Here is a 19,963-nt window from a genome sequence, read left to right as displayed (position 1 = left end):
ATTAAAAATTTTATTTTCAAAATTAATGACAAATTAATTAATCATATTAATTTCATAATTTTTAGGGCGAAAAATCGAAAATTTATTAATTAATTGATTTCCGATTAACATGGATTCAAGTCTAGGTCATAAAAATTTAAAATTTAACACAAATTTACAATTTTTATGGTGGTTTTTAATCATAGGTATCTAATTAAATTATTAACTAATTATGAAAATCAAATTAATTCTAAATTATTCCAATTTTCAACAAATTAATCATAATTATAAATTAGATTGCATAATTAACAAGGCTAGGCATTCAAACTTGTTAAACATATACAGTAGGTCAATCAAAAATTCAAGATTTAACAACAAAAATCGCAAATATTTAATTTAACATCTTAAATTTACAAAATTTTGCGTTCGAAAAACTAAAACCTCCGAAAAGTCATAGTTAGGCTTCGAGTTTTTGTCAAAATTTTAGAATGCCTTTTACATGCGGAATCGACACAAAAATCACTCGATTTGGATGAGTAACGAAGAAACTGCCGAAAAACTGCGTACATATAATTAAATAAACGCAATTTGCAATTAATTAACAATTACGAAAATTAATCACCCCTTTTAATTCTTGCAAATTTGTAATATTTAACCATGTTTATGCAATTTAGATTATGAAAATAATAAGAGGCTCGTGATACCACTGTTAGGTTATGATACATATGACAAAACATAAATCATGCGGAAAAACCGTAATGCCAGGAAACATATTATTTACACATAATCATTTAGCATAATTTAGGAGCATACACTTTGTAGCGTGCCCTCCCTAGCTCCGCCCGAACCGAACAAGAACAAGTCTTTAGGACTCCAAATGTCGTCCCTCCGTAGATAGTCCACAGTACGTCCGGATCCGCCTCAAGTTAGACCAACTAGAATCGCCCTTAAGGTTACTAGGAATTTCGGCTATTGTGTTTGCAAGTGTATGGCTGATTTTTCTTTCAAAAAACTTACCCTTTGAATACTTCAATTGTCTCTATAAATTATGACCCTAGACACTTATTTATAGAGGTATGGAAAAGGAATTATAATCCTATTAGGATATTAATTAGTTTAATTAGAATCCTGCTAGGACTCTATTAAATAATCATTATCTAATAGTTTTAGGATTTAATCATATTTCGAATCCCGATTGCTTTAGGATTCCCGCACGAGCATTGCACGAGCACCGTACACCCGCGCAAGCCTTGCGGCCCACGCTAGGCGCACAGCGCTCGGCCCACTGCTGTTGTGCTCTCGCGCGCGCGCCCCAGGCCTTGGCTGGACCTGGCCTTACGCTGGGCCTGGTCGAGGCTTGGCGTGCGATAGTGCGTGTGGCTCGCTGGGCGATGGCCTGGCTTCGTGCTGGGCCTTCGTCTAGCGGGCCTCGTCCGATGCTAATTCGCATGATACGCTTCTGATTAAATTCCCGATTCCGGAATTCATTTCCGATACGAACAATATTTAATATTTTCGACTCCGGAATTAATTTCCGTTTCGGACAAATATTTAATATTTCTGTTTCCGGAATTATTTTCCGATTCCTATAATATTTCCGATTCTGACAATATTTCCGTTTCCGGCAATATTTCCGATTCCGGCAATATTTCCATTTCCGATAATATTTTCCGATACGTACCATGTTTCCGTTTCTGGCAACATCTACGACTTGGATAATATTTATATTTCCGATACGATCCATATTTCCGTTTCTGGCAATATCATCATTTCCGGAGTCTTCACTTGCTTGTGACGATCTCAGCCCCCACTGAAACCAAGATCCGTCGATTCCGAATATCCATAGATAGAGTATTTAATGCCATTAAATACTTGATCCGTTTACGTACTATTTGTGTGACCCTACGGGTTCGGTCAAGAGTAAGCTGTGGATTAATATCATTAATTCCACTTGAACTGAAGCGGCCTCTAGCTAGGCATTCAGCTCACTTGATCTCACTGAATTATTAACTTGTTAATTAATACTGAACCGCATTTATTAGACTTAACATTGAATGCATACTTGGACCAAGGGCATTATTTCCTTCAATTTCAGGGTCTTTGCTTCCCTTATCTGGCAGGGTATTTCCTTGAATGGTGCATCCTTTAGTACTACCTTTTCAATTGTGAACACGCCTTATTATCTACTTCTTGTCTCGAAATACCAATAATAGATCTTCATGTGCAAATGTATTCTTCATGTACTAATGTAATTTCTTTGTGTTCTGCTAGGTACAACAAGTTTTTAAATCAAAATCTCGAGATCGGGTTGTAGGTTTTGGAGGAGGAATAAAGCTTAAAGATGTAAGGGGACCACAACCTAATAGAGTAGAGCTTCAAACTAAATTGAATGTTTCCAACAAACAGAATGAAGTTCCTGCAAATCGCATGGAGGAAGTATAAGCCGAGAACAATGAAATGAAGGAACGTGTTAGCTTGGTTGAGTCTAGAATGAAAATGTTTCAAGATGCATTGGTGTCGCAACTTAATGTTACTATTTCAACCTCACAAGCTGGATCAGAAATGCAAAAATAGGTCGAAGCTGCTACACATCAGTTCTAGATATTTGGTGCAAATTTTCTTACTTTTTTTTAAGAACAAGGAATCATTGAGATTTAATTCTTAGTATGGACCAAGTTATATATTTGACCTTATTAGTTTGGTTGTTTTGACTCACATTGAATTTGTTTATTATAAATCTTTTGTGATTGATTACGCTAATAAATATAAATTTAGTGTAGTATTCTATATACAGAGTACTTCTTATGGTTTTGAATGAATTGCAGGTTATATATATTTTTCATATTTACGACAAACTATATTTATTTTAGTCACATTAATGTCGAAATATTTTGTCGTTATTGGACGATAATTAAAATTATTGTGTCCATTTGATTCTCTTTTTACGTCAACTATGTTGGTCGCTATTTGTTGTTTGTTTGACGTCATTGAATACATAAATAACGACGAACAACCTTTTTGTCGTTAATAAATAACGACGAACAACCTTTTTGTCGTTAATAAATAACGACGAACAATAATTTCGTCGTGTAAAATTCACGACGAACGTTGACGTTAATACTAATAACGTCGGAAGATATTACGACAAAAATCACGACGAACTTTGTTCGTCGTTAAAGGTTTTAACGACGACTTTTTCGACTTATAACGACGAAAAAGTTTGTCGTTAAAACCCCTTTTTCTAGTATTGAGATAACCCGACATTGCCAATGAACAAGCAGGGTGTGCACAAGGCACAAATAGTCCTTAGTTCAATTCACATAGACTTCTCAAACATACCCTACAGACGGGGCAGTATAAATAGAAGGCACGAATACGTGGCTCAAAGTATGTTAGACATTAAGTACAATAGCATAAACATAATCCTTGCATGTGAAATACCCATACATGCATATAAACTTGAACAACATGCTTGACATAATTCAACGATTATACATACTCACAACATGATTGTTCACATAGGATTCATAAATTCAACAATATTCAATAACATGCTTGTTCACAACGTACATCAAATATGAATCCAATAATAATCCAAGTCACATGATTCACAAAAAATAACATCACATAGTGCTCATATAATCGGTGGTCACCCTAGGCATGTACGTACCTCGAATATCTAAGTACGGGGGCCACTTTGCGAATCACGACTAAAGGTTGGAAATCACATCCTATAATTAAAATAATAAAACTTAGTTATTATACATGCTTACTAAATTTCAAGCAACTTTTATAAATCCTAAAACCTTTGATTTAGTTAGAAATTGATTGCCCACAATTAAAAATAGTAGCCTCAATTGAACAATTAACGTCCTAGTATGAAAATATTAATATTTCACCTTTAAAATAATAAAAACGACACTTTAAACCTTTAATTAAATCTGAAAATTATATTTGATTTCAATAATTGAAACTAACGTTAAATTATGTAAATCAATTAACCGTTAATTACTTGGGATTAAAACCCTAACCCTAATTAATCATAGAAATCACTTTAAAACATTAAAAATCAACACTTTATTACTTTATTAAATCTGAAAATTACGCTTCTTTAAATTAAAACATTCCTTATGAATCCACACACATAAAACATCACAATACGGTGTTCATAACCGTTCCCAACAGTTTGATAATCCAAAATCAATAATAATAATAATATAGTTTTAAACTACGAAATTGAAATAGAATAAGCAAGGAAGAAGAGAATTGTACCAAACCGGCCTATAGCACGGTACAATCATGATTCGAATGTGATTGGGCGCAAAAATAATTATTTGGAACAAGAATAATACACACACCACTAATTGGTGTGCGGGTGTTGCGTGCGGTGCAGCGACAAAGCAAGCAGGGGCAGAATCGTCGCACGACAAGAAGCAAGGCTCGATAGCAGCGCTCGAGCGAGAGAGGGAGAGCAGGGAGCACACACGGGTGCGATGCGTGGGCTAGCGTCGATGGACAAGCAACAACAACATCACAACGACACTCGGCGGGAGGCGGGAAAGGGAGTGTGTACATTGTGCGAGAGGCAGCAACGACACGAGGGTGAGGGAGTGTGGGCGAGTGCTCGCGGCACGGTGCAACAACGAGGTACGAGGCAATGAGCGACCAAGTGCTCGGTTGCTGTGCGGCAAGAGGGACGAGCAAGGAGAGGGAGCACGAGAGAAAGAGAGAGCAAGGAAGTGAGGAGAGAGAAAATTATGAAATAAGTGGGGATCATTAACGAGGAGTGTTGTATTTATAGGTTCCTAACTCTAGTGGGCTTAGGCTTAGGCTTTGCACAATTGGGTTTGATTTGGAATTTAAGGCTTAAAAAGTCACCCAACTGCGTGAATCGGGATTGGAATTAATTTAAACTATTTAAAATACGGCCCAATAAATTCCCGAATTAAATATTATTTTCAATTAATTCGTTCCGGGTTTAATAAAATTAATAATTGTTTTATTTAAATAAAAATACATATAAATCATAACTAAATGCAATTTAAATTCTAAAATTCGTAAAAATACTTTATAAATACATTAAAATATATTTAGAAATTCTGAAAAACACGAGGTATTACAGTCTTCCCTACTTAAAAGAAGTGTCGTCCCGAAACTTGGGTACGGTAACCAAAATTTGAAGTTCAAAACTTAAGACTTTATGGGACTATTGTGTTTTCTTGCAAAAATTTTAGTTGTTGTACTCTTTAGGCGATTCAACATGACAATACGAAGTGCAATTTCAATAGAAAGCACTAAATTTAGCTTAAAATAAGGGAAAATAGGGTAAAAAGCGCGAAATTCTACCGCACTCTACCCCCCTTAAAAGACACAAATTATGACCCCATAACTCAACTAACCTCGGGAAAAAGCTCGGGATATTTCTTTCTCATTTCTTCCTCGGCTCCCCATGTAGCTTTTCTGACTCTTGGTTAGACCAAAAGACTTTGACAATCTTAACATCCTTAGCCCGTGTACTATGCACTTTACTATCAAGGATTTTGTAATACCTCGTATTTTTCTGTATTTTATTAATATATTTTATTATATTTATAAAGCGTTTTTATGATTCTTAGAATTTAAATTGCATTTAAATATTATTTAAATGTATTTTATTAATTAACAATATTTATTATTTTAATTAATTACAAAACGAATTTATTATTTCAAGTTGGGAATTTAATTGGGTTTCAAAAGTAAAACGGTTTTTAATTAATCTAGCCCAATTCAATTCCAAGTTCAAGTCCAAACAAGTTAAGCAAGCCCATCTTATGTTTAATGAAGCCCGAAAGGGAATCCTAAAGTCTAACCCATCTTGGAGTTTCATAAGCCTAAAAATATAGGTGATTACCCTCAAAATCCCTCACTATTATTCATTAAACCTAAAAGTAAAACCCCAACCCTAAATTCCTCTTTCTTTCGTAGAACTTCTGTTCACTAGTAGAAAAAACCCTTGTTGCAGCCCCCTTATTGAAGGGGGCATAAAGAAGTACGCTTCAACAACCAATCGGTCAACGCAGGTCAAACATTATAAACTGTTGTTGAAGCGAACATTTTTGTTATTCGCTTCAATAGCAGTTGTTGAAGGGGGGATTAAATGTTCGCTTCAACAAATAACAGTCGCATATACTCCAACTTTTGATTCTCTCTCCTCCTCATTTCTTCTATTAACCTGAAAGATTCATTTCTCTCTCTTCTCTCCCCTCTCCTCTCTCCCGGTTCAAAACTCCTCAAACCATCCGCCCCTTTCCATGGAAGGTCTATCTTCTCTCCCTCTCCCCCATTCTCTATAATTTCAAAGAAGGTGTCTTCATAAACGGCCTCGATTTCGTTTTCTTTCTCTCTCCTCTTTCAAAAAAAAATTCGTGTTAGATCTAGATATTTCAAGCGAAAACGAGGGAGTGCATCGGTCAAGCTGGTAGCTTTACTGTGTCGAGCATGGTATTCAGGTATAACCTCTCTTCTTCTCTCAAGATCTATCGTTTCTGCTTTCTTTTTTCTTAATTTTATGTTGATATTGCGAAAAATTGATGTTATGGGTGTTGAATTCGTTCAGTTTGATCAGTTGATTGTTCCTGATGAATATCGTTGCCCCATTTCTAAAGAAATTGTGAAGGACCCTGTTATTTCATCTACTGGAAGGTTTGATTCCTATCTGGATTTTTCTTTAAATTTCATGGGTTTTTGTTTAACTTTTCTGGGTTTCGACTGAATTTTTCTGTTAATTTTGAATTATTTTTCTTGGGAATAGAGATTGGTTATTTTATTTAATTAATTTTCCGGATAATATCAATTTATGAATTTTTGTGGGTTCGTTTTCAATTTTTCGCTGGAGTGTCGATTTGGCATTTTCTTGAATACTACATGAACTTTTCGTGTTTGGTGAACTGAAATTTTCTATCAGTCGGTGGATTTTCCAGAAATTCTGGGAATGAAAACTTTATAGTATAATTTAAATGTATGGATATCATGTTATTCTACTTAATTGTTTTTGTAAATGATGAAATATTTGACAGTAGACACTGAATAGCTTACCAATGAGAGCTGTTTTGTATGAACTGTACAGTGGGAAAATGCAAGGAGTCTATTGCCTCCAAATGTTAGGGTTGTGGAAATGAGTATGAATGATTCCTGGTTTTGTGATTCAAGACCTACTGTGAGTCTTATCCTTTCTCCTTACAGCTTGATTACTTTTTATCAAGGAGTTTTCTTTTCCTTCCATTTATAATTATTCCTAGATTTTAAGCAATGATTTTTAGGTAACATCTCTTTTGAACTAGTTTCTCGTAAGGAAGAACAACATGAAGAGTGTAGCTGGAATCGATTGGACTTTCAACAGTTAGGGTGGTAAGCCCTCCATGTTGATTCTTAAGAAGTATTTTTGATGATATAAGCTTTTCTAAGTTAAGTTTAGCCTAATGTTACAGTGCCAGTGTATATATGCTTCAGCATGTTCCAGCTTCAGTGATGTTCAATTATTGTTCTTATGTGTCTTATATAACATTGAAGAGTTGTGGTCTTGTAGATTGTTTTCCTAGGGTCTGAATTGGCATAGGAGGGAGTGTTAATTCAAAGTTGTATTTTTGTGGTGAAAACAAAATATTAGATTGTTTTTGTGTTTGTCCGAGTGCATAAACTACACATTTAAGTTTGTTTACACCCTAAGTACGCTTTTGAAACACTTATTTACTTCTTGTTTTAGATGTCTTGTTTTAAGTAGAGGTATCCTGAGTTTGGTTGTTGTTATATCTCTTAGGCGTTGATGATGGATGCTATAAGGATTGGAGTCATGACATTCTTGTTTCAAGGAAGGTTAGTTTGTAAGTCAGGATCCCTAATGATGTTCAAAGTTGTGCATACGTTGACCATTTAATATCTACATGTCTCTCACTGTTTGCTAGATTGATTTACCCTTCTTGTGGTTGTTTGTATAATCTTTTGTTTATGGTTTTCCACTTTCCAATTTGATGTTCTATTTTCCATCTTTTTGCCTGGATTCTCATTTGTTTTACAATCCAATTTGAATATATAGGGTATGGTTTTCGATCTCCTTTAAAGGCGGTCACACAATCGGAGGTCAATCAAGAATTGGAAAGACAAGAGGTTGAAGAAATGTTAGATGATTGTATTAAAATGTATGCCCTTAAACAGGTACTATCTCTTTCTTCCCCGTCTGTAACAACACCAGTTTATTTCCCAGATCATAATAGTACCAAGTACAAATTGAGTTATCATAGGTATGTAAACTAGAATAAAGATTGAGCTCCTTCTTGCAGGTTCCCTCTGAGAAAATATGCATTGAGAAAGAGTCTATAACTGATGGAATTTTGGAACTCATATCTGAATTGGGGATACAGAAATTGGTGATGGGTGCAGGATCTAACAACAGATTTTTTTGAGGTGGAGATACAAATTTTGAAATGCACTTCCACATTTTTTGTTCTGTTCCGGTTTCTATAATTTTACAGTAATTGATTTTATTATAACTACTTCTGATTTTAGTGACCATGTTCTAGGCATTATTATATTGAGCAACGACAAATATCATATCGTACATGTTCTGATAAAAACGCACCTCAATCTATAGGATGACATGTCCTGTTTTGTTGCCTTGATATTGCAGGATAAAACCAAAACCCACCTCAGAACAGTCTAATGAAGTCCTTAATAAAGCTCCTGATTTCTGTCATATCTGGTTTGTATACAAGGGTCGTCTAATATATACAAGGTATATTTTGCTTGCTAAATTTAATCAATACATGTTCATTCTCTTGGTGACTTGGTGTTACTTCAAATTGATAATTATTGTGTCTACTAGCTTCATATCTCTTAAATTGATTAATTTGTGTGGTATCAGAAATTACTAGACACAGGTTTCGTATCAAGGAGGGTAATAAGTATTCTTTTGCAGAAAGGTTTTTAATTATTTTCCTGTATCTCAAAGAAGCATTACATTGTTTTCCCTCTGACTAGAATCAGTTGTCGCATTATTCCAACTTGTCAAAACTTGGAACAAATATGACATGATTTTACAAAAATTTCAACAGCAGCATGCCTTTTACGGCTTTACTTGTGATTTATAAGATCGGTTCTAGTGCTTGCAAAATCATCAGTGAAATAAAATACTGAATACAGATACTGATTTCAGCAACATGTGGATATAGGGAAGCCACGAAGCAACTGATCACCGCCGTCTAGAAGAAAATCAGTTGAACAGATTGAGCTATTCAGAACAATCAGTTGATTCACCATCAGCTGAGTCAGCTGGTAGCTCATGACCACTGTCTCAAAACATGCAGCATTCTTCACCTGCTACTTAATTTGCTTTTTTAATTTTTATTTTATTTTATTTTGCAGGAAGTTTGAAGATAGAAGGGTGGTGAAATTTACTATGGAAGACTTGTCAAGAAATGATAAATGGGCATGGTGTAATTTTGGTAATGGTTAAGGGAAGCGTAGGCCGAATAATCGAATTGTAGATTCAAAGATTATTTTTGTGTGAATTTATATTGTAAAATTACATTAAACAATATTATTTCAATATTAATGTGAATGAAGTATTTATTGTTTATAATTGTCTATTTTATGAGTATTATAGTTCTTCTATTACCTAACAAAGAAAATTAAAGCAGAATATGTAGCCAACTTATGTGCTGTTGGGGCGGGCAACACAATCTTTGCCTCAACAGGCTTGTTTGTTGAGGGGGGCAATTTAATGTTCGCCTCAACAGGCTAGTTTGTTGAGGGGGGCAATTTATTGTTCGCCTCAACAGGCTTGTCTGTTGAGGGGGGCAATTTATTGTTCGCCTCAATAGGCTTGTCTGTTGAGGGGGGCTTTCAAAAGCCCGCCTCAACAGATATCTTTTTGAGGCGGGCTTGGCCCGCCTCAACAGATCTCTGACCTGTTGAAGCCTCCTCTGTCGAAGCGGGCCATGTTCGCCTCAACAAGCCCGAAATGCCCCCCTCAACAGGGGTTTTTTCCACTAGTGGTTTGGCCGTTTTTCTCCTACTTCCGTTCGTTTTCAGACAAAAGTTTCTTTTTCTAAGTTGTATATCCCGAAAATTTCTTGAACTTTTCTTCAAGAATCTATCGATTCAGAGTTATAGATTAGAAGTTATGAGCGTTCTAAAATCCTGCTGCAGTAATCACTCCCTCTTTTTCTCTCGCCTCTCGCGTCCCTCGACCCGCACAGCAGCACAACCGCGTGCTGTTTCTGTGTGTTGTTCTTGTTGTTGCTGTGCGTTGTTGGCCCTCGCCCACACACACTCGCCTTTATTTTCTCTCCCTCGTGCATGTCGTGCACCCAAGCCGAAGCCCTGCTGCTGCTTCCCTTGCCTGCCGCGCACAACACGCACTCGTGTGTGTTGTGTGTGTTGTTGTTGTTCCGTATACTCCGTATATTTTAGCCTTTTTTCGCCCAATCACATTGAATTCGTGATTGTACCGTGCTATAGGCCGGATTGGTTTGATTCTCTTCTTCCTTGCCTAATTCTATTTCAATTCCGTATTTAAAATTATATTTTTATTATTGATTTTGATTATTTAAACTGCTGGTAACGGTTATGAACACCGTATTGTGATGTTTTACGTGTTTAAATTCATGAATACGATTTTAATTAAAAGAGTTATTATTATCAAATTTGGTTATTTATCAAAGCTCGGATTTTTAATGTCTAAACGTGATTTTATGGTTAATTAAGATTAGGGTTTTAATCTTAATATAATGGATGATTGATTTACATAATTTAAAGTCGTTTTGAATTTTGGAAATCAAACCTAATTTTCAGATTTAATCCGAGGTTTTAAAGTGTCGATTTTAATGGTTTCATAGGCCAAAAATAAATGTATTTATACTAGGACTTTAATCGGCCAATTGAGACTATTATTTTAATTATGAGAAACAAATTTCTAATTAATTCAAAGGTTTTACAACTCTTAAAAGTTGCTGGAAATTTAGTAAGCATGGATAATAACTAAGTTTTATTATTTTAATTATAGGAGGTGATTTCTAGCCTTGATTGTGATTCGCAAAGTGGCCCCCGTACTTAGATATTCGAGGTACGTACATGCCTAGGGTGACCACCATTTACATGAGGATTATGTGACGATTATTATTTGTGAATCATGTGATTTGAAGTATTATTGGATTCATGTTTGATGTTGCGAACAAGCATGATATGGTTTATTATTGAATTATGAAGCTTATGTGAACGGTCATGTTGTGACCTTTTATAATCGTTGAATTATGTCAAGCATGTTGCTCAAGTTTATATGTATGTATGTGAAGGAAATAATGCACTTGGTCCAAGTATGCTTTCAATGCTAAAGTCTAATAAATGCGGTTCAATATTAATTAATTATGCAAGTTAATAATTCAGTGAGATCAAGTGAGCTGAATGTCTAGCTAGAGGCCGCTTCAGTTCAAGTGGAATTAATAATATTAATCCACATCTTACTCTTGAATGAACTCGTAGGGTCACACAAATAGTGTGTGAACGGATCAAGTATTTAAGTGAATTAAATACTCTATTTATGAATATTCGGAATCGACGGATCTCGGTTCCAGTGGGAGCTGAAATCGTCAAAAGGCAAAATATGAATACTCCGAAAATGATGATATTGCCGGAAACGGAAATATAAATATTATCCAAGTCGTAGATGTTGCCGGAAACGGAAACATCTTACGTATCGGAAAATATTATCGGAAAGAGAAATATTGCCGGAATCGGAAATATTGCCGGAAACGGATATATTACCGGATTCGGAAATATTGTCGGAATCGGAAATAAATTCCGGAATCGGAAATATTAAATAGTTGATCGAATCGGAAATAAATTCCGGAATCGGAAATATTAAATATTGTTCGAATCGGAAATGAATTCCGGAATCAGAAAACGAATCGGAAGCGCGACGTACGAAACGATCGACGGACGAGCTTGCTAGACGCAAGGCCCAGCACGAAGCCAGGCCCGCGCCTAGCGAAGCCCGCGCGCAAGCGAGCAAAGGCAGGCCCAACGAGCAGCGCCTAACGATGGGCCGCGTGCTGCCAGCGCCCAGCCTTGGGCCAAGCCAAGGACTAGCGCCCTTGTGGGCTGCGTGGCTGCGAGGCTTCGTACGACCAACTCCTTGGTCGTTTAGGATTGCTTGCATCGTTTTCCTGATTCTACTCGAGTTGAATGTTTTTGTTAAATCTGAAACACCTAGGTGTTTGATTAAACATTAAATTCTAATGATTCAATTGAACTAGAATCCTAATAGATTTAGTTATTGGAATCCTAGTAGAATTCTAAGTCCGTTATTTCCACCCTATAAATACGTGGTTCATAATCACAATTTATATACAACAATTCAATATGTATTCACATAGATTAAGTTCAAGTGGGAATTTAATGATTTGCCTAAATTAATAATTAAGCTTTCCGAATAAACATAATACCTTAGAGAATATCCTAGTTGGTTGAATCTTAGGCGGATCCGAACGTGATGTGGACTATCTACGGAGGGGCGACATTTGGAGTCATAAACTTGTTCTTGTTCTGTTCGGGAGCAGCTAGGGAAGGCACGCATCACATGTATGTATCCTAAATTATGCTAATTGACTATGTAGCAATTAATTTGGATTCCTGGATTTATGGTTTTTCCGCATGAAATATATGATTTATATTTGTCATAACCTAACAGTGGTATCACGAGCCTCTAATTAATTCCATTATCAATTATAGTTAACATGGTTAAATTTTATAAATTTGCAATGAATTAAAGGGGTGATTAATTTCGTGTATGTAATTAATTGCAAATTCGTGCGATTATTTGATTATATGTTTGCAGGATTTTCGGCAGTTTTGTCAATAATGGTTGGAATCTTATAATTTTATAGTGAATTTCGCATGTAAACGACGTTTTAAAATTTTGACAAAAATCATAGATTTGTCGCCCAACCCAGAATTCTCAAATTCGAAGCCTAACTATGACTTTTCGGAGGTTTTAGTTTTTCGAACGCAAAATTTGTAATTTTTATGATCTTAAATTAAATATTTGCGAATCTTGTATGTAAATCTTGAATCTATGATTGACCTACTGTATATGTTAAACAATTTTAAAGCCTAATCTTGTTAATTATACAACCTAATTTGTAATTGTAATTAATTTGTTGAAATTCGAATAATTTAGAATTTGTTTTGATTTTCATAATTAATTAGCAATTTAATTAGGATCCTATGATTAAAAACCACTATAAAATTTTTTAAAATTGAAAAGTTTTAAAATTTATGACCTAGATTTGAATAATAAATTTTCGATTTTTGCCCGAATTTAATGAAATTAATATGATTTATTAATTCTTCAATTAAATTAAAGTATAAAAATTATTAATTTTTATAAAACCGATCACTAATGTTGCACGCACGAAACAATGGAAGCTAAGTGTTACCCTTAAGGGGTGTTGCATTATCCGGGCATGCGACGACGAGCAAGGGAGCTCGTCGCCCATGCGGTACAAGGCAACGAGCAACGAGGCATGCGCGGCAGGCAAGGCTGTGCCGTGTGTGCCGTGTGGATGGCCGAGCAAACAATGGGCATTGATGCAACGTAGCGCCAGGCACGAGGCAAGGCAGCAACATACGAGCAAGGAAGCTCGCATGCGCTGTGCATGCCAAGGCCCAGCGCTGGCAGCCATCAGCGAGCAAGCCACCGAGCAAGCCAGCAGCATGCACATCGCAAGGCTGTGCACAACGATCGACATCACTCGGCCACACAGCGCGGGCCTGGGCGCTGCTTCGTGAACGCGGGCTATGGCGCTGCGGCTCTATTGTAGCTTAATTGGGCGAGGCTTGGGCTTCGGCCTAAGGCCTTGCCTTAGTACGTAAGGGTCGTTTTATTTATTTTTCGGTTGAAAACGATTTTGATTAAATTTAAATTCGTAATTTAATTTTTTCGCGGAATTTAATTTTGATTAATTTAATTATTATAAATTTATTTATACTAATTATTTTACTAAAATTAAAGCCTTGATAAAATTTAAATGAAAATAAAATAAAGGGATTTAAATAATATTTTATATGATCTTTAAATTTTAATTAAATTTGTAAGTTTCCGGTTGGACTAGGAAATACAATTTTATGTTTAAAATTTGTAAAGCATGTAAATTTCTTGGTTTTAGTGGGAGCATCTTAGTCATTAAACTCTTGATTAGGTCTACATTCCTTTAAGGTTAAAACAACTCGATTAGAACTAATAAGGATTGAATAATTTGTAGATTATTGGAAGCCTTAATTAGTTGTTGCAAATATTTATGTGATGCATAATATGTTCTACTAACTTGCTATGTGGGCCATTCATTGATAAATGAATGGGTGAATGGTATATTGTAAATTTACTTTTTTGCAGGTTATGGAAAGTGACTAGTATGGCCCAAATAGGATAGAAAATATGGTCTGCGTACCATTAATTTGAATGTAAAATTGGTCTAATGCACCAAAACTTTTATTTTAAATATGGTCTGCGTACCATCAAATACCTCCCATGGTGAAATTCAAGACGGAGTTTCCAATCCATTTTCAAGACGGAGTTTGAAGTTGAAGCTTCAAGATGAAGTCGGGCCATACTAGATCACATTTAAATCTTATGCATACTTTAAGTTATTTATTGCTTTAAATATGTCTTAATTACGCATGAGATTATGGCTTGATTATGTTGCATGATTAAGGATTTTAGTTCACTTAAATTCTAACCAATATAGTAAGAGCCCTAAGTTCCAAACTTTGAAAATTGAGTTAAAAGGTGCCATGCCAAAATAACGCTTACTTGGATAACCTTTACATCAATCTAAGTAATAGTTTTCCGCCATAGCGAGGTGTTACTTGTTGATCCTAAAGGGGTAAGGTACACAAATAATTGTGAGTACATGTTAGTTTTGGTGAAACTCAACGACATAAGGAGTCCTTTTATGTCGTGGCAAATGAGATAGGTTTACCTAATAAGTTCTTAGACGTACCTATCAACCAAGAGTAGTTTAAAGACTATTAGCAAAGGATTTGCTTACGTAAAATATTTTAGAATTGAGTCTAAATACATAATGTGCTTAATTCTTCGATGATTTTAGGATCTTGGATTCATTTTATTCACACCTGCCGGAACAATAAATTCGAAAAAAATGCCAATGACTTGTTTGAATTGCATGATTGCTTTAATTTTAAAGTTATTCCTCATGATAAATGTTTAGACTTTGCATGCTTCAATGTATATTTTAATTATTGTTTATAATTAAATATCTTGCACTGCAGTAAATCCTTTCAGAAAGGTAACAGTAAATTTCCTCGATTGGTATGAATCCAAGAACGATTCACGGAAATGAGAGAAAGTGAGAAATTTAAAATGTACGTTTATTTTAGCGACATTAATGGTTGTTTTCGAGTATCAAAGTCGAATGGAAAACCGATTGGTTCTTGTGAATTCAAAATACAATGTAGTTTTGAGATCATAAAGCATTGAGTTTAAAACGCTCAGCTTTACCAATGGTTAACAACCTAATATATTTGTCCATTTAATTTTCGAATGAGTCTAGTCCCTAGACATTCGAATAGATCGATGCTTAGAGAACTTTAGAAGCTTCTGGTAAGATCATCTAGTTGAAGAAAAATATTCAACATAAATAAAATGGTAAGAACCTTGTTGGAGTGACATTGGACATGTCTTACAAAGTATAAAAGTCAACACTAGAGAAGTCAATTCTTAAGACTATAAGAAAGGGTACAAGAAATAGGAAAAACAAGGAACAAATGAAAGGAATTTACGATTTCGTTTCTACCTATAAGTTTATGTTTAAAGAGAAGTGACCTAGCAATCAAACTTCCTTGGCATCAAATACAGTTTGAGGTTCTTACTTCGGTAATAACTCAAACAATGGAAGCTAGGCTACGCTAATGACCTACAAGTGGGAAATGAAGCAAGGCATTGCTACATTAGTTGTAGGGTCATCTAGTTTGTTTTAAGTACTTTCAAGGCTGGAACTTAATGGCTATTTTGTTCCATAATCGACATACCTAAATTTCTACTTCAAACACAGAAAGACTCACATTCAAGAAAAACAAAAACAACGTTTGTTTGTTTATTTGAATAAAATGGTCATTTACGGGTTGAGTCATGTATGCTTGATTAAAAAAAATAACTCTTTAAAAATAAGAACTTTACTAGGTTTAAATCAGTCTCTTGATTTGAGTTCCACTAACCTTTAGCATTGTTACTTAGACCATATCAACAAGTTAACATTCAAAAGCTCTATTTTGATTTACTTTTGAAAGTTGATTGATTTCTAGATCATTCAAGACGAGCTAGTATTACTTGTTGAAAGTAACAAAAGATATGAACTATTGTTAGAACACCTAGACAATAGAGTTCAAAGCTAAAGAAAGATTTTATGACTTTATTATTTCACCTAGGTTTGAGTGAATATTGATTTATTTACTCAATGTGATATATATTTGAATCTGTTTGGCTAGTTCAAAGATTCATAGAGAAGTATAAAATCCACTTGCCAAGGAATCATAAAGATCTAGGTTAGATCATGACGATGATTACTTTAAGACCAAAAATGATCATCAATGATTGTGTGTTGTAATTTCACGATCTAGCTCCATAAGGGCATATCTACGTTGGAATGATCGAAGTCAGTTAGTACTTGATTCAATCAATGATGAATCATACAGATTTTTCCTATAATTTCTAAACAAAATGCTCAACTACCACCAAACTAAACCAAATTCGTCAAAGCTATTGAAAAATAATTTCAGAATACTTTTTCAATAATATATATATCTAAGGAGTTGCTAAACTTAGTGGGAGCTTAGTGTTTGTTATTCAACAAACTAAGGCCCAAGTATAGATATATGTTGCATTGTGATTTATTCAAATGAAACACAAGGGTATTGTTTCTACCACGGATTTTTGAGAACATAATGTTTGTTTGCTCGAAATAGTGTCCTTTTGGAGATTCGTTTCCAAAATGACAAGTGGGAGAAAATGTTAGGTTATGACAAATATAAAGCACATATATTTCATGCGGAAAAACCAAAAAGCCAGGAATCCAAATTAATTGCCACATAACAATTAGCATAATTTAGGATACATACTTATGTAGCGTGCCCTCCCTAGCTGCTCCCAAACCGAACAAGAACAAGTTTAGGACTCCAAGTGTAGTCCCTTCATAGATAGTCCACAACATATTCGGATCCGCCTTAGATTTAATTAACTAGATTTCAACCTAAGGTTTTAAGTTATTCGAATATAATTTGTGGCAAATTATTAACTTTAGTTTTAACCTTTAAACTATATGAATACTTGAATTGATTGATTATAAATTGTGAATGCCATCACCTATTTATAGGGTAGGATTATCGGAACTAGAAACCTACTAGGATTCAATTAATCTAATCTTATTAGAATTAGATATTAATTAAAACTATTAAGTTAATGTGTAATTCAACAACTAACTCTAGTAGTTTTAGGAAATTAATATTTAATCTAATCCTAATCGCTTAAGGATTCGATGCATGCACGAACTCAACGCTCACACGCACGCACAGCCCACGAGGGTGTTGGGCGCGCGCGAGCGGAGTGCTTGGCCCAGCAGCGCTGCATCCCACGAGTGGGCGTGCCAGCCTGCTGGCCCCGCTGGGCCTCGCCTTGCGCTTTGCTTGGCTGGGCCTTGCGATGCTTGCGGGCTGCCTTGCTGCGCGCGGGCTTTGCTAGGAGCAGGCCTGGCTTCGTGCTTGCCCTTGCGTCTAGCAAGCTCGTCCGATGTTCATTTCGTATGACGCGCTTCCGATTTATTTTTCGATTCCGGAATTCATTTCCGATTCGAACAATATTTAATATTTTCGATTCCAGGATTAATTTCCGTTTCGAACAAATATTTAAAATTTCCGATTCCGGAATTATTTTTCCGATTCCGATAATATTTCCGATTCCGACAATATTTCCGTTTCCGGCCATATTTCCGTTTCCGGCCATATTTCCGATTCTGGCAATGTTTCCATTTCTGATAATATTTTCTGATACGTACCATGTTTCCGTTTCCGGCAACATCTACCACTTGGATAATATTTATATTTCCGATACGATCCATATTTCCGTTTCCGGCAATATCATCGTTTCCGGAGTATTCATAATTTGCCTTTTGACGATTTCAGCTCCCACTGGAACCGAGATCTGTCGATTCCGAATATCCATAAATGGAGTATTTAATTCACTTAAATACTTGATCCGTTCACGTACTATTTGTGTGACCCTACGGGTTCAATCAAGAGTAAGTTGTGGATTAATATTATTAATTCCACTTGAACTGAAGCGGCCTCTAGCTAGGCATATAGTTCACTTGATCTCACTGAATTATTAACTTGTATAATTAATTAATACTGAACAACATTTATTAGACTTAGCATTGAATGCATACTTAGAACAAGGGAATTATTTCCTTCAGTCTCCCACTTGTCCTTAGGGACAAGTGTGCATTTCCTAATTCCTTTGACACTTGATGCTTGCTCATGAACATAAGGTAAGAGTTGTCATCCTTATTATGTCCAGAGGTATTTCTCGGTTTCAGAGTTCAACTGATCAAATAAACAGATAATCATAGCCTATGATTCATCTGAGCACGGCCATGCATTTTACAGTTTCTAGCTCTCCGATTGGCCTTGTACAACTTTCAGCATCTCATCCCGATTTATAGGAGGACAATCCCAATCTTGTGATCTTGAGATTAGACTTCGTTTGATAGGTGATTACCCGAGCATTGCCGTTATAGCCTGCTTTTATGGTGGAACGGTTGACAACGTCAAAGTAACCAGTTCTCAAACAAGTAATCTCAAATCACTCAGGTATTGAGAATTAGTGTCTAATAATTTTAATGAAATTTATTTATGAAAGTTTTTCATCTCTTACAGTAAAGTTTCATAGGTCTGTCCAATACTTGTCTTCCCAAAGTAAGTATCTATGCAGATGATTGCGATATTGCCATGTCCACATAGTTCAAGAAACATAACTACTAGTCATCTTGCATTCTAGTCGTCTAGTGTTTTCTATGCGTCCATCTTTATAGAAAACTCCGACCAGGGACCTTTTTTAACTTTTGACATTCAAGTTCACTTGATAGACATTTCTTAGTCACAGGACTGGTCTTGATAGTCTATCTTGAATATATCGTCAAATTGAAGGGACTCATCATTTAATACTAAACCAAGATTAAATGTAATATGAAAATACATTTCATATATGATAAATGTTCAACCCCAATGTTTTACAACCATGGGTCTCTAACCCATCTTTAAAACAGTTCATGGATTTCAAAGCTATGCTTGATTTCCAGTGCTACAATGTGAGTGTTGCTTCTCACTTGTTGCATAGGTTTAGTTATCATACTTTGCAAATCTAAATATCCCTCTCATCGAATGTCTTTCGAGATAGGATGATAAGATCTTTTAAGTTTGTTTATTATGTGATCTAGTCTTTCTTACTTAAATAATGGTTCTACGCATTTTGCAATGAAGAACCATTAAGTCAACAAACATGTGATCTACCCAAGTTCAGTGAAGAACTCTTTACGTAAACAAGTCTGTTTTATTGCTTCTTAGGCAATAAGTATTTTTACTTCAACTGTATAGGTTACTAGTGATGCTTTGTTTGGATTTACTTATCTAAGCAGTTCACATATATGTGGAAGACTTTCCATCTGTATCTCAAAACATAGAAATTAGTGTTTAATTTCCCACGCAACAACTCATTCTCTTCAATCCATGTTGCCATTTTAAAACACGATGCTCTATAGCTCGTCCTTGCCAATGGTTAACTCCAAAGGGATCTTGCTTGATCCTTTGCCAGTGTTTATGCGTGTAGCATCAATTATTTAGCATATCTTTATTTCCTTGAATCAAGAACTAATCTTATGTACCT

At 35.3% G+C, this 19,963-nt stretch overlaps 1 long non-coding RNA gene across 1 annotated transcript; it reads left to right on the top strand.

The window, feature by feature from the left end:
• The first annotated feature begins 6,030 nt into the window (after positions 1 to 6,030).
• Positions 6,031 to 9,481, top strand: LOC130469143 (uncharacterized). Its single transcript, XR_008929514.1, has 8 exons — positions 6,031 to 6,467; positions 6,575 to 6,660; positions 7,085 to 7,174; positions 7,299 to 7,365; positions 7,775 to 7,830; positions 8,051 to 8,169; positions 8,295 to 8,746; positions 9,376 to 9,481. It is a non-coding gene; the product is annotated as an uncharacterized lncRNA (long non-coding RNA).
• The last annotated feature ends 10,482 nt before the right edge of the window (positions 9,482 to 19,963 follow it).

The sequence above is a fragment of the Spinacia oleracea genome, chromosome 3 (genome assembly GCF_020520425.1).
Source record: "Spinacia oleracea cultivar Varoflay chromosome 3, BTI_SOV_V1, whole genome shotgun sequence".
NCBI classification, from domain to species: Eukaryota; Viridiplantae; Streptophyta; class Magnoliopsida; order Caryophyllales; family Amaranthaceae; genus Spinacia; species Spinacia oleracea.
Note: the sequence above shows the minus strand (reverse complement) of the source record. Positions and strands in the feature narration are given on the sequence as shown.